Raw genomic sequence first — 14046 nt, 5'->3', positions numbered from 1 at the left:
ATTAAATGCTGTAGTAGCAGCGGCGCTCAATGCTGTAGTAGCAGCGGCTCTCTGCAAAGCGCAGTTGAAGGAAGTGAAATGTCTATGCTCTGAAATTCAGACTGAAGCGGTCACAGCCTTAACAGAAGAATGAAGTCGGTTGCCGAGCGATTGCTTTCGATAAGGCATGATGGAATGACTCTCTGGAGAGCTCTTCAGCCCATTGAATAGACAAGAACGAGCAGACTCTGAAATTAAAGTAGAAGTGGTGACAATGTGAGCATAAGTACGCAGCTGCTTGCAGGGCAACAACTTAACGGCAAAGAAGAGTAGTGCTCCGCAGCTCAGCTAACAGGGGCGGATTTACGGTCATCTCATACTGAGGTGACAGGGGAGTTCCTATAGATTTCTATGAATTTCTTCATCTTTCTTCACAAAAAGAATAGGGGCAATGCAGTTTTTAGCACTAAATTTCCTGGCCGAGGGGATAGTGATGGTTCCCCCCCCCCCCCCCCCCAACCTTCTTTTGGATCCGGTGACGGGGCTAACTTCAGGAAAATATAACTGAGCATTAACCAACGCATTTAGTTACGGTGTTTTAAGGAGCGCCGTCCATAGTTTCAACGCTTCGAGAGACGCGACTAGTATGAAGAAAATTTAGTGTTTTAATATGGCCTTACTGCACCCGAAGCACACTGCAGGACAGGTTATGATTTTTTTCGGAGCCAGTTTTCCTCAACTCTATGCGCAGCCAACACAAGTACTGCTTTGACATGGAAGATTTTCGTCTGTGCCTAATCTGTATTGCATTGCAAATTTATTTGATGGGGCTCTGCAATCTTTTTGTTCCGTTATTAGGCAATCCTCTGACGCAAGCTGCCTTATATGAAGGAATTTCTTGCTGTAATTTATTCATTGTTATCCAAATCACATAATGAAAACATTTTCTCGTTTTTTTGCCCGTGACTTCTGAGCCTCTTAAGTATTTCCCCTTGCCACTAACAGCTGCTTCGTAGCTTCCCCTGTTTTCGCCAGCGTTTGGAAGGTGGCGCCACTATTCCTCAAGAGGTTCGAGCGGAGCACTTCTCTGTCGTAATGGAGGTCACAATTCCACCGATGGGTGATCAGATGCGAACAATTTGTAGAAGCGGGTTCGTTCTAGTAGCTTGTTTGTCCAATCCAACCTGTGATTATTGCTAAAAACTCGTGCCAGTGTAGCCAATTTACAGGTGTAATGCATTTGGTAGGAAATGCACTAAAACCAAATAGGTTGCTCGTATATTTATAGTGTTAGATTCAGCCTTCTTAAGTATTCGCGCAGCTTCGTTTTGAAAATAAACGCGTGCGCTTGCCAGCAGCTTTTCAGGTTCAGATTAAACTGAGAGCCGAACTAGTTGATTTTCGGCATGTGTAGACATATACTTCGGGCTTTTAAGGCAGGACAAAGAGGAAGACCCAAGACAACACTGCGCTAGATATCAGCGCAATGATCTGACGCCAACGCTGAGATTTTGAGTGTGATATAACAGCAAGCGCTTGATGTCTGCAGCAATTCTTTCGGACTAAAAGTTAGGTCTATGTTTAGAGGTGTGATTTGCTTGACGATGGCAAGTAAAAATGCTTACTGCATTTGCGTGCACCTCATTATGAATGCCGTTAATATTTATGGTCTCTGAAAAAACGAACAATCATCAGCACTAAATTATAATGATGTGAGGTCTGGGTAAGATAAGTTTAAGGTTAGGAAATCGAAAAGTTTTTATGAAGCTCTCTACTAGCCCCCTGCAAAGATTTACCCTTATAACATCCCGCTGAAACGCGCACTTGCGCGCATAAGCGGGCGAAAACTACTCACAATAAACTACAGAGGAAGAACCTTAGTTGAGTCTGGTTACTGAGTGAAGGTCAATTCTACTCACGTCAGCGCCGCGCAGAGCGCTAACAGTGTGATGGTAATAGCAGTGCTGTGGTCTGCAATAACAGCTGTTAGCACTGTGCTCACACGCACACACAGCCCCCCCTCCCCCACACACACACACATGCATATTACATACATCGAGAAAAGCCGGCCAGTGGCCGAAACGTGTACTCAAATAACACGCTTACCTAAAGAAGGGTTTTTAACCTTGCTACATTATTTTGAAACGTTTTCACAAACTATATATACGGGTGTTTCATGTCACTTTAGCCAAGGCTCAAGAAAAGGCGGGAAACCGCAGCTAGGCAGAACTAACGACATATATTGCTTCCCGTCGTGTGGTGCCCCTTTGAGTATTACTTAATTCCGCTTAATTTTAAATTACCTGAGATCAATTATGCAAAATTTTTAATTCTGGCTTCAGAGTTAAAGGGACTATGGAATGAATTAAAAGTTGCTTGCAGATGTTTTCAATGCTTAGAAATTATGCTAAGAAGCACCCACACTAAGTATGAGTGTTTGGAAGTGTGCAGGCAATTATTATGAATTTTTAAATACCGTTTTTTTTAAATTCGCGGGTAGATTGATGTTTTCATAGTGACCGGTTTTGAAAGTAAAATCGGGAAAACAGACGTCACTAGTTCCGTGACGTCGGCAGGCCACCACACGGTGTCATTCGCTGGAGCCACGGCAGCCGCGACGTCACAGGCACACATCCGGTAGCCGTGAAAGCCGCCTGCTCGTTCCGCCGCGCGAGCCCCTAGGGCAGTCTTCGCAGTGCGACATGGATGGAGACCGGCAGTGGAGACAAAAAACCAGTCTGCCGACAAGGTCTTCGCGAGATCGGCCGCAGAGCAAAACATTCACCAAACATGAACTCGATTTACGTTCATAAGAAGCTCTGGGATAGATGTATGTGAAAAAATGTATCATTTCTGAAATTTCATCCTACAGCCGCATGCTGCTGCTGCTGCTTGCTGAGGCTCTCCTGGCGTCTGCTAGATCCGCTGCTGAAGACGTCACGGAAATCGAACACAACTTTACTTTGGGACGGGCTCACAGTAAAGGCAAAGTGACTAGAGTAGTTCCTTTATTACGGCTCTGGCTAGTTCCGAAGCGCTCTCATCTACGGCATCGATGCGAAACCAGCTAGGCTTAGCGACGACCAGGGCAGCCGGGAAGCAGCGCAGTTCGTCGCTCGGCGCTCCCGCAGGCGGCGTCGTTGCCGAAAGCTCGGCTCTTGCGGAGGCATGCTATTGTTGCTCGAATATGGCAGGCAGCCTTTCTGATAGCATGCCTGTTTTGCTTTTTATGGTGCGAACGTGAAGTAGCGAGCCAGCTGGCGGGCCGACTAGCCTGTATCCCTTCGGCCGCGGTCATAAAAATGAGCTTAAGGTAGTTCTTGGCCTGAATCCTAAACGTTGTTATAAAGAAAAGTGAAAAAAATATCATTTTTGAGGATCGTTGATCAATACTGAGTTGCTGGTAGTAGTAACAACTGTGATAAGAGCAAATCTCTTGCCAGAATCGCCTCGCAGCTGCCGCTGGCCCGCCGTTGCTGTCCGGCTCGCCTGACGCCCGCAGCTGTCCGCTAGCACCGCTGCCGAAGGCGTGGCGGAAATTGACCATAGTTTATTGCGAGATTACGCTGTTGACAGCAAGGCAATATTAAGAGTGCACCTTTTAATATACATAGTTTTCACGGACATCACAAACGAGACCTTCTGGGATACGTGCCGCCATCTTGATGTACTGAGCGGAACCGCGGGCGCATTGGCGCAGAGCGCGAAGCCACGCAAACCTACAGGGGACGCGGTCCGTCCATGCATTCGTATTTCTGGTTCGGCGCGGTGTCATCGTGCCGATGTGTGTCATGTTCGGCTGCGCAAGCAGAAGCAAGCCTTCTGCGCAGAAAACAAACACCGAACCGGGCGTTGGACTTCACTGTTTACCGAAACTGATTAGCTGGCAGTGCGAGCGCACGAAGCTCCTTTCAGAAAAGCGCCGAAGCCTTTGGCTCGCACGGATCAAGCGGAAAGACTTCAAAACCTGGACAACGTTCGCGTATGCGGTCGGCACTTTATCACAGGTAAGCAAAAGTAAACTTTATTGATTGACATAAGCCTACATACGGTCGCTGTCGGAGATGTTTACCGCGGCAGCTGCTGCTGGCAATGAACTGTGGTACACGAGCCTCGCCGTCGCCTATGTGTTTGCTGAGACGGTGTTGTCCGTGCACACTCGTGAGTCTGAGACGTGCTGCCGTCTCAACAGTGAACAATGTAGCACCAATGTGAGAGCAGGCTTCGCCTGCACCTGCCATGCGAGTGCAGTGCGCTGTCACGATGGCTCCGTCAGGCTCAGCCAGAACGCACACCCTCAGTGGTGCCTCCCTTAGCCTTTCGGAATGGGTGACCTGAGAAAAAATGACCAGTAATTAGGTGTTGACAGCAATCTACATCCTTCATAAGGTGTCACTGATCTGAGGATTGCTAGCACGATTCCGGCCCCGGCAGCCGCATTTCGATTGGAACAAAATGCAGAAAAATTCTATCGCCCGAAAAAGTTAACGGGATGCGTGCCCTCGGGGAAAAAAATTACTGTACTCCACTGCCTCGCGACCCAGTTGCCTGGTAATGTTACTAGCTAATGAAGCATGCGCGTTCATACTCTCTCTCGGACAGTTCAGGTCAGTGGCATGCGTGACTCTATGGCATGACTAGTTGCCCAGCTGCAGCATGAGCACGTCAAACACCCAACTACGAATTTCATCGATAATTTAAGGCTACAGTGAATTCAAGCATTTAATCCGAGGCTGTAAGCGTATGGCGATATATATCTCCATTTCTTTCAAGTGCAATCATTTTGAACTCGAGCGTACCCTACATACACGAACTTGTATCTGCCATTCGAAAAAGCGACCGCACTGTCTTATGCGTGCTGCGGGCGGCACGTTAGCCTCAAATATTAGAGTACAAATCGATATTTTAAATACACGGACACACAAACGCGCGCTTCCCCGCACACATACTTCGACGTTAAGAAAGCTCACCTCGCTAAGGACGACGACACGTTTCGATGGCACTCGCATGGCAGTCACACTTTTCACCCATCCACTGGTGAAGTAATTATGGGCCTCAAGAGACTTGTATGCCTTCATCTGCTCATGAGACACGTAGCTAGTTGATAACACTAGGTAATTGATAATGTCAATGTGCGTCGTGCTTGGCAGCAAGTCGGCATCGGGAGCGGAGTCCGTCCCAACGCGTAGTGTGTAGGGGTCCACGCCGCTGCACATTTCCACCTTGGATTCGTACCGAGCTCGCGTAGGCCCCGCAATCTCATCGAAATAGGAGCGGCAAAGCTCACGCCGGTCGGCGTTGGCCATCGTCTTGCGTGTAACAGAGCAGCGAACGAACGCGCAGGCGCCGCGAGCCCAGCCAGTCTAGCCCAGCCATCTTCAGTACCCGGCAATGGCGGACATCCGGCGGAAGTGGCTGGCGTGACGTCACATGAAAACTATGTATAGCGTAGGCGACTTCCGAAGAGGCGTCCGCTGCGCCTTCGATGCGAAAGAATATAAATAGGCCTAGAGACGACCAGGGCAGCCGGGCAGCAACGCAAATCGTCGCCCGGTGCGACCGCGGGCGGCTCCGTTGCTGAAAGCTCGCTATTTGGGCAGGCATGCTTTGTCGCTGCTCGAGTATATATCAGGCGGTCTTCCTGATAATATGGCTATTATATCTTTTCTGGTGCGAACTTCAACACAAAGCCAAGCAGCGGTCGGTCACCGCTGCGCGGTGGCAAACCGTATACGCTTTGAGCTTGGGCCGCTTGGCCCAAGCTCCAAGTGTCCCTGCTTACCGTGGGGCTGCAGTTCGCAAGCGGCGACCGATGCAGCGCGCCGGCGAAGTTTTCACACATGTGTCGCCGGCTTTACTCCCGTCGCGAGTGTCACACTTCAGATATGCCCTTCTGAAGGAAACGAATAAATCTGTCCTCCGTGGCGTCCTGGGTGTGTGTCGTAGGTTCTTAGTCTGGAGGTGCCAAGTTCGAGTCCGCGTGTTTGCGCATTTTTATTTGCTTTCTTTAATTTTTAGCCTTAAACTCTCCCTTGTTTACCTGCGTCCGAATGGATTTATTTTTCGTGCCATGCCTTTCTGACATAACAATCAGTGCCTCTCAGTACTGGGTGGCACTCATTCTAAGTTCATAATAACGATTGTTAAGGAGTTTGCTTTACTATATGGGGATTTATTTAAAACAGTTATGACAAAAGAAGAGTGGGAACGAGCAGGGGCCATGTTGGCGGGAGGTCTCGCACGTCGTCTCGCTAGTGCGACATGGGAGTTGGTGGACCATCGGCCATCTGCTGTCTTGTGGGAGACCTGGCGCCGACGTCGACACTCAGCCGACGTATCCGACGGGCACCGCAATCCAGAATGACGAGAGCACGGCCGGTCTCGAGGGGAGCGCGCGCGTGCCCCCACTCGGGGCCGACGCTGCTGCTGGGGTGCGACAACCAGGAGTCTGAAACCGAACGTCAGTAAAAACGTAATCATGGGCGGGGCCCGGTCCCAGAGCTGTTTTATTAATTTTTTCTGGTGCCCCGCGTCTACGAGTTGAGGGGGAGAGGAGGAGCGTAATTTTTAATCGTCTATATCTTCGTTTGTATTGGTGCTAGCTAAAAGATTCTTGCGCTGGGGTGACGAGTCATGGAATGCCTATGTCTCGTCTGCTTTACTGAACCTCAATTAATTTATTGCATAGTCCCTTTAAGTACGTTTCGTTAAGTTGTAGAGGGGTTTAAGAATAACCAGATACATTTTTCTCTAGTAACGTATCTTCTACGAGGTAATTTTTGCCAACATTTAAAGAAAGCCCGCGAAATATGAAACAACAAAAACAGGTGACTGCGCTCATGCGCTGCCAATTTTCAGTGCTCCCAGCCGTGTTTTCAACGAACGGAAAGTGCCCACTAACCGTGTCCAAGTGAGTGCCGCTCAGTTCGACGGGCTGCGCAATGATACAAATGAAGAAAACGGAGGCTACATGAGCTGTCGTTTTTGAAGCGAGAAACTTCACTACGCGGGTCACAGCCGAGCTTCGCGTGAGCCGAACTGGTGAGTCATGCGCATGCGCGAAAACGAGTGGCGTCACGCGCCGCGCAGGTGGTCGCTCCTCGCCGCTGCCGCGGCCGTCGCCTGACCTATCGTCGCAGCCGCGCGCTACTGCACATGCGCGTCATGTGCATGTGCAAGGAGGCTATGTAATGCGCTTTCCAGAGAATAGGCGTGCGCACTCGACATGGAAGGGAAGGAGAGTGCGGCTGCTGCTAGACTACGCAGAAAAGCTGAGAAACTAAATTCGCCCGATCCAGAAGTACTCGCTTGGGAGTTGGCTGCACAACAGCGAAACCATAGAGACAGCCGCTTGCTACTACTCGGATCACCGGGCTGTCTTTATGGCTCTAGAGAAACTGCAAGTCAGTGTGTCCAACAATAATAAATACAGAAGTTTAATACTGTCGGTCCTGTGTCTAACTCGTAATCATATGCCATTGAGTAACCAAGTCTAGGCCTATAGATAAACAATGTATACAATACCAGCTGAGCTACGAAGCATAACCATGACGCCAAACAAAGCATAACTGCAGCTGTTCGCTTGTATATCCGGGCTTAACCAGAGCTAAGCCATTGCCTAAATTTTTTCTTGGTCTGTCTGTGCGATGGCTCAAAAAGAAAGCTCCGCCTGAATTGGCTGATGGTGGTCTTCCTTTCACTTATCGCATATCACGGAGCGCGTTTTCCATGTTCCGGAAGAATGTGGTGACGCACTTTCAAGACTACGCCAACTGCGCTGACAGTGACGTCGGTGGCTCACTTCCGAGAGCGGGGAGCGCGCAAGCTTCGTCAATTCAAAACGGGCACTGGCTACACCGTGAACCATGACTTCATTATTTTTGCCAGTGTAGAAAAAGTGCAGCTCCACCCACCTACTCGAACGCATTTCATGGTTTACGAGCTCAAAAAAGAAGACTACGGCAGAGAAGAACACAACACAAGCCCTCAATCGCAATTGAACGCTTATTGCGCTCCTTAACCATGAATACGCACCAACTAACCCAACTTATCACGTTAACGAACGCATCTCTTTTACGCCTAGTGTAACATGAGAACTATACTTTCTACATCGCCATTTTTTTCCCTCTGTAGCCTAGCCGTCAATGGTTACAGGGCGGCCTCGAAAGTCTGCAAATTTCCGTCCGCCTGGACGACGGCAGCGATGTGGTGGTGCACCCGCGCGTGAACGCTATTTCCCGTTTGGATAAGCCGCGTTCGTTCGGTTTGTATCGTTGGCGCAGTAAAAAAAAACGTAGTTCTTCGGCATACACGGAAATCTACGTGGCTAAGTATATTTTTGCGAAGCTCTGTACGAGGACAGTCTCGTCTTTCACATCTGCGTATTAATGCGGCGTCCCAAAGCGATGCGTGAACTCGCTGCCTGAGAGCGTAAACAGCAGGAGAAAGTCGCACCCCATATGCCGCGGAAGGGCGTTTTCGACGCTGCGAAGAATGCAGTTGTCCGAGTCGTGCTTCACACGAGGAGCTCGTCGTCAAACTCCTCTTCATCCGACGACGAACTTGGTGTTCAAGAAATGTAGCGACGATTGCGTAGATCTGCTCCATGCATGCGCTGAGCAGACGATTCTAATTGGTGTGGTACGCTACGCTTGAAGGGAAAAAAGTGTACTTTGCATTTCTCAGCCGTAACAAACACCACAGAAAATTATTTTGCAGTATATGTTTCTTCATTTCATCTTTTATTATCGCACGATGACCCAAAAGTTCAGAGGTTGTCGTCTTCTCCCGAGGTCGACGACTCTCGGTTTAATGCTATGGGCTGACGCTCTTTCAAGTCACAGTTTTAGCCCCGCCCTCCACTCGCCTACACGAGATTGCATGAAGTGCAGCTCGTCGCTAAAAAACTTCCTTAGAGAGAGAGAAGCCTGGTATGCTCCACCGAGAAGTCGGAAATTCTACGAGTGGGCAAGGGACCATCCAAAGAAATATACAACATAAAAATTGAAGGGGAGGTCCTCCCGGAACGCAACATGATCAGAGTGTTGGGAATGTGGATCCAAAGCAGCGGGAAGTGCAGCCACACCCTAAGCCTTCTCCAACAATCAATGCAACAGGTCAGCAGAATGATCACCAGAGTATCACAGAGAAGATTCGACCAATTTTTGGCGCCAATAAAGATTTCTTTTCTCTCTCTCTCTCTCTCTCCTTACTGCCCTCCTGCCTTTCTTCCTGCCCTCTTCTTTTCTTCTTTCACTCCCTCTTTTATTCCTTCTCTTACAGCGTGGTTCAGGTGTCCAACAATATATGAGACAGGTAATGCGCCATTTCCTTTCCCCCAAAACGAATTATTATAAATTACTATAAGGAATGCAACGCGCAACAGTCAGACACTAGGTAGACACCCGACAGGAGTGACGAATAAAGTAGTGAAAGGGGCAGAAAATAAGCTTATACGTCATGAGATAATAAATTTGGGTTAAAGAATTTCGCAAGAAAGCGCAAAAATTGCGGGCTATGCGGTGTGCGCTGATATCTGAATGATATTGCGCAATTTTAGAAGGCAAAGCTTAAGAACAAACGAGTGCTTGTACGACCGTTCGGTAGTACTGCATCAAGATAAGATGTAGCTATCACCTCTGAGCTGACTAAACACTCCTACCGTGTGTACGTCCACGTAAATAAACACTAATTATTTACGATTCTTGTTTTCGTGGTTTCCAAGCACTGATTGCTTGAACTTGAACAGTTGGATGGATGGATGGAGCCAACTTTTTATTACAAAAAAGGAAAGAAAAAATCTTCAAGGGTGGTCTCCTACCGGTCCAGGAGCCCACGGGCTTGTGCCTCACATAAGGCCCGATCCCCCAGCCATTTCTGGCCGGCGGGCTGAGCGGTCCGTAAAGCAGCCTACCAGGAAGAATGAGTGGGATTGGAGATGGGGTACTGCCTGTGGGGGAGGTGGTGGCAGTGGTTTTTTATTAAAATAATAGTAAAAAGGAAGGAAAAGATTTCTGCTAGCCCCGGCATCTGCCTTCGATAATAAAGCACCTGAGCTGGGCAGCGGAAATAAAGGATAGCAGGCAGAATGGAGAAATGAAATGAAAGAGGTGAGGGGACAGGAAGAGAGGATAGGGGGAGAAGTAATATGTACAAACTATTTACACAATAAGCAATGTGTCCAGGTTGTGCGCGTAATTAGTTCATTTTAGAGGAATTAAATCACACACGCGCACAGCACTGTGTTGGCTACAACTGGAGGGGAGCGTCCAGTTATAAATCGTTCAAGGTAGAACTCGCGGAGCGTTCGGTCACTGCGTGAACTACCTGACGGAGAACAGACGGGACGTCAAGCCCGTGTGTTCGAGGAATGCACAGATGCTCACCAAAGTTCGCTCACTAGTGCGCGCACTGCCCTGCGGCCACAATAGCGTCTTGATGAAGTCTGGTAGTATGCCCTGAGCCCTATAGGCCGCGAGCATATCGCGAGGAGCATCAGCGAACGCGGCACAATGATGGAGCAGGTGTGAAAAGTGTGGATCTGGGCACGCCACAGGAAAAACGCTAAGGCGCCCGTGTGCTGTGCGATGTCAGTGCACGTTAAAGATCCCCAGGTGGTCGAAATTATTCCGGAGCCCTCCACTACGGCACTTCTCTCCCTTTCTTCTTTCATTTCCTCCTTTACCTTTTCCTTACGGCGCGGTTCAGGTGTCCAACTATATATGAGACAGATACTGCGCCATTTCCTTTCCCCAAAAAACCAATTATTATTATTATTCACGCCACAGGTGGTACAATGAGGAGGAAAGGTGGGGTGAAAGCATGAGAGACGGTAGGGTGAAATAAAGAGGCCGTCTGTTATTGCCGCCATGTGGCGCTGGATAAGGGCGACAAAGTACTGTGGGGTGGTGGTAATGTCATGCGGCTGAGTGTAGAATGCGGTTATTTGATGATATGTATAAAGGACCGATGGCGCCTCTTGCGCAGGGTTGGGTGCCCGATCTCCCGGGGTCCGGGAGGAGAGTTCTCGGGCCAGCGCATGAGCGCGCTCATTACCGGGGATCGAGGCATGCCCAGGGATCCACGACAGAATAACCGTTCGGTCTAGAGATGTGGCTGTGGCAAGAATACGGTGTGTGGCCGGTGTCGCCACGCCCTTTAGGTAGTGGCGGTATGCGGCCTGGGAATCTCTGCAAATTTCGGTTATGTTTTTGTCAATGGTGGAGTGGGCCAGCGCAAGTGTGATGGCGGTTCCTTCCGCCTCTGCAGGTGAATTAGTTCGGATAGTGGCAGCGGCCCCCACAGTGCCGTCTCCATAGGCTGCGACTGCCGTGAAGAATCCTTCTTTAAAATTTTCTGCCACGTCGACATAAAGGATACCGGAGCGGTTGCTGTATATTTTGGTGTAATAGCTCACTCGAGCCTGCCGCCTACCCTGATGGAGGCTGGCGTTCATATTGCGCGGTAGAACTTTCAGATATATGTGATCCAGCGCGCGCGGAGAAATCATGTAAGGCGTAGGACTTGTTGGGGTGGGAATGTGTGGGTTCAGACGAAGCTGTCGCAGTAGGCATTGTCCTGTTTCCGTGCGGCTCAGGCGGACTAATTGGTTGGTGCGTTCAGCCTCTATTAATTCGATCACGGTATTGTGGGTACCAGTGGCCAGGAGGCGTTTCGTGCTAACCGTCCGTGGAAGACGTAGGGCGGAGGTGACAGCCGTGCGTATTAGGATGTCTGCCTGTTGTGTTTGGCACTGAGTGAGTATGTGGTATTGGAGGTGGTATGTAATGCGGATGATGATTAATGCATTTGTCATATTGAGGGTCTCGCGTTCAGAGAGCCCATGATTGCGTGCTGCCACCCGCTTGATTAGTGCAGCAACCTGTTTGGTCTGCCTTTGCAAGTGCTGAAGGATGACGGTCGCATCGAGTGTGTTGTTAAAGAGAAGGCCGAGAATCTTCACATGGGACACAATGGGCACTGAATTCTAGTACATGTGCAGTTCAATGGGGGGGGGGGGGTCTCTGGGCAGGGGTTTCAGCCTGCAAGAGTTCCGATTTATTTGGAGAGACACGGAGTCCTGTGTTTGCTAATTGGGTGGTGGTGATGTCTATGGCAGACTGCAGGATATCCTGGGCTGTTCCACTGGATCCTCCCGTTGTTATGTCACCTGCGTATATGTCTGTGTGGAGCCCTGGGCTAGCAGCAAGGGCCTTTGCCAGTGGCGCTAGGGCAATGTTAAAAAGTAAAAGTGATAAGACCGCCCCTTGTGGGGTTCCCCGGTTAGGCAGGGGGAAAGGCTGAGAGGCGACATCCCCAAGATAGAGTTTTGTCGTGCGTCCCTGAAGGAAGGCTCGAACATTTTGCCATATGCGGGTGCCACAGCCGGTGGTGGCTAATGTCGTCAGGATATGGTCATGGCTTATTGTGTCGAAAGGCTTATCAATATCCGCGGCCAGTATGGCTCGCGTAGCGGCTGTACGGCGCTTAGTGTGAAAGAGGGACTCTTTAAGGGCGAGAAGCACGTCTTGCGCCAAATTGTTTGGACGGAAGCCAAATTGAACGTTGGAGAGGAAGCCTGTTGTTTCAAGGAACGGCTGCAGGCGATTGAGAATAACGTGCTCGAAAAGCTTGCGACACAGCTCGTTAAGGAGATATGGCGCAAATTCTGAAGGGTGAGGGGTTTGCCGGTTTGATTATAAATCGCATGCTGTCATGGGTCCAGGGTGACGGTAGCGACCCAGCGTGACAGTGCTTATTAAAGAGATCCGCTAGTTCTTGAAGCGAGACTTCGTCCAGATTGAGCAGTGCCTTGTACGTTATGCCATCCGGCCCCGGCGCTGTAGAGCGGTGAATACTAAAGAGTGTTCGATGGACTTCGCTTAAGGTAATGTCGGCATCAACTTCCCGGTTAGGTGCAGGTAGACTGGGTGGATCTGTTGACTGAAAGTATGGGGGTATATAAATGTCCCGTAGTTGGCCAATTAAGCAATAAACGCGTGTAGTCCCTCCTATACGCGCCCACTAAATCGGAAACACAAGTAAGCACACAACTTGTACAGTTATTGCGTAGCTCTAGTGACTGTCCCGTTTGCCCGTAACACTTAAATGCTCAGTAGGGCGACAGCGGTGCAGGCCTGATCTTTCTGTGAGGCTCAGAATCGCACCCGCCACAGTGCGCGGTGGTGGATTCTGGACTTAGCTCTTGCGTGTGTTCCGGGCGCCCGCTTGCGTCAGTGGCCGGTGTGTGACCTCCGGTCGTGCTCTTTTGTTCGGGTGTCCTTCGGCTGGCGGGCGCCTCAATATATAGAGTAAGCCACCTACAAAGGCTCTTGCATTTGACGTCGTCGTCCCTGAGGGGGGCTAGTCCGGAGGATGTCGTCGATGCGACAGCCTCCGTAGTTGGATTGAAGAAGTTTACTGTGCCCAGCACTTCGGAGAACGCACTTATTAAGTAACCGTGACGAGTGAAGCCGCCATGGCGTCCTGTACTGTCTTATCATCGGTGTCATCATCTCATCATCATCTCATGCGTCCTGTCTCATCATCGGCAAGGAACGCTTCGCCGTCGTCCCCCTGAGCCCTCAGGTGACTCAGGTGACCTATTTTTCTGTCCGCCTGCGTACAAAGTGATGCCCTTGCAAAGGCTCTTGCCCTTTATGGCAAGGTGCTGCACATTAGTAGCGACTCACTGTCATTACCGGGACGTGGTGCGTCCGAATCGAAATGAAGCCGGAGACGCCCGTGCCTAACTACATCAAGGTCGCTGGCCACCACGTGAGATATGATTACAAAGGCATGCAGCTTGTTTGTCGGCTCTGTGGGTCGGCTGCACACTTCAGAGCACAATGCACGGCTCTGTTCTGCGCCCGTTGAGGCTTCTTTGGGCACCAAGGCCAAGGTTGTGTGCTGCCGTGTCGACGTTGTGGTGATCCACACGCTACCGAGGCATGCGCGATCAAGCCCCCGTACTCTGAGGCTGCTGCCCGAACTTCACCTCCACCGGCCACACAGGCAGTCGTTGAAGCCATCAAGGAGCCCGGCGTTTCGGACACTGAAGCTGTTACG

This window comes from Amblyomma americanum, chromosome 1 (assembly GCF_052857255.1).
Source record: "Amblyomma americanum isolate KBUSLIRL-KWMA chromosome 1, ASM5285725v1, whole genome shotgun sequence".
Lineage (NCBI taxonomy): Eukaryota > Metazoa > Arthropoda > Arachnida > Ixodida > Ixodidae > Amblyomma > Amblyomma americanum.
Note: the sequence above shows the minus strand (reverse complement) of the source record.